General features: G+C 38.1%; 2 protein-coding genes across 4 annotated transcripts in view; one reads left to right on the top strand and one right to left on the bottom strand.

Moving 5' to 3' along the window:
* LOC109303031 (ecto-ADP-ribosyltransferase 5-like) overlaps positions 1-1,622 on the top strand; it is a 59,421-nt gene that overhangs the window by 29,915 nt on the left and 27,884 nt on the right. The gene's annotated exons all lie outside the window — the stretch shown is intronic.
* The window catches only part of LOC109303028 (ecto-ADP-ribosyltransferase 5-like), a 16,594-nt gene continuing 15,940 nt past the window's right edge, over positions 969-1,622 (bottom strand). For 2 of the 3 annotated variants that reach the window (XM_019525053.1, XM_019525051.1), the window contains exon 6: positions 969-1,430. The gene's annotated coding sequence lies outside the window, so the exon portion shown is untranslated. Of the gene's footprint in view, positions 1,463-1,622 lie in introns of all 3 variants that reach the window. The other variant, XM_019525052.1, reaches the window with a different exon arrangement.

Below are 1,622 nucleotides of genomic sequence, written 5' to 3'. Positions count from 1 at the left end.
GTAAACAAAGGCATTTCCTGAGGTTTGGGCAGAGAAAGAGTTCAAATGTGGCAAGATCCAGGTGGGTGTCTTGTTTGAGGGACCAAGCCCTCCTCCACAAAGGCAGTGTAAACATTCACTAGAAGATGAAATAGGATTATAACTCACAATAGATAGCTTGCGGTGTCAGGGAGCGGTAGCACAGATCCCAAGTGTGTAACTCCCTGACCTGGTCTGCTGTGAAGGCAGATGGGAAACCTGGAAACTACGGTGGACTTCTGAGCTTTGAAAGCAATCACAAGGGTTGTAGCTCCTGTTGTACCAGAGTACCTTGAATTTCTAGCAGCTATAGCAGGAGGCCTGTAATGGTTTTCAATGTCATTTTAATTTATTTTTTGCTATGTCCTTGGCACAAAAAATGCCGGTATCATTTTGAGTTTATATTCAGGGAACAACAGTATTGTTTTATCCAAATATCCTAAAGGTTTCACAATGCCCAGCAATAAGAATGGGGAAAAGCTTTCTAAGCAGAAATTCTGAAGGAGAAATTGTCCCGCTAAAGGAAAAACTCATCTTTAAAATGGCAATGTGGTTAAAATTGTAGCAAGGGTATTGGCATTCCCCAATCCCACACTTAAAACAATTGTAAAGGTCCCAATTGCAATGGCCAAAATGGTGCAATGGGCCATTGAAAACAGTAAAATAAATATGGATGATCCTTGTCATTCAATATGTATAAAAACCACCCCCCCCAAATAATTGCAGTGATGTGTACATCGCCATTGCACGTCAGCATTACGATATGAATATTTCACTGAATAATGTGAATAATGAAAAATATGAATAATATTTCACTGAATAATGTGAAAAATGAAAAATATGAAAAATATTTCACTGCGAGGAGTTTTCCTTGAATGGTTTGTGTGTTGGTAGCAAAGATGATTGATAGACCATGAGGCCTCGTTACCATCAATAGACTCAACGACATCTTCCTCACTTAAGCAATAGCTTTATTACTACAACAAAAAATTATCTTGTCTGTTTTGTGTTGTTTGGTTTGGTTGGTTTATTTAAGTTGTTGAGAGTTTAAATGCATATGAATCTCACGGATGTGATAAAAACTGTTGGTAATTCCCCCTCTAAAAACTGAATTTGTGTGTGGATCCCAGACCAGGACACTTTGGTCCAGTTTGGACTGGAAAGTTGTCCTAATATTTGAAATGAAGGGCAGCAATTCATATGAAAGCCTCAAGTTGTAGATGCCACTTGTTTAGCAAAATGGCATCTATTAAAAGGTAGGGTGTGTATTTTTAGCAAACAACTTGATTAAATGTTTTCAAGGCTATTAAAAGAATCCCATTGATATTTAAATGCTATTTATAACACCAACATACAAGGATTTGTGTAGAAAGCTGCATTAGCCTGTTATTTTAAAAAAGAAAAACAAGAACCTGCAGAGTTGATGGTTCCCTAAACCTTGGACCTCAGTGTTTAAAAGATGGTTAAAAACAAAGCTAAATTTGGCTCGGCACTGGTGTGGTGTTACCTGGGTAGCCGTGACAGATTGAAAGGCAGCTCTGCCTGTTGCAGTCTGAATTACTGAAGGATTTATTTACTATCAACTGGCCAGCACATGAGAAAAA

Source organism: Gavialis gangeticus, unplaced genomic scaffold (assembly GCF_001723915.1).
Source record: "Gavialis gangeticus isolate Ggan-Ray unplaced genomic scaffold, GavGan_comp1, whole genome shotgun sequence".
Taxonomy (NCBI): Eukaryota; Metazoa; Chordata; order Crocodylia; family Gavialidae; genus Gavialis; species Gavialis gangeticus.
The sequence above is the reverse complement of the archived record's forward strand: the minus strand, read 5'-3'. Positions and strand labels throughout refer to the sequence as shown.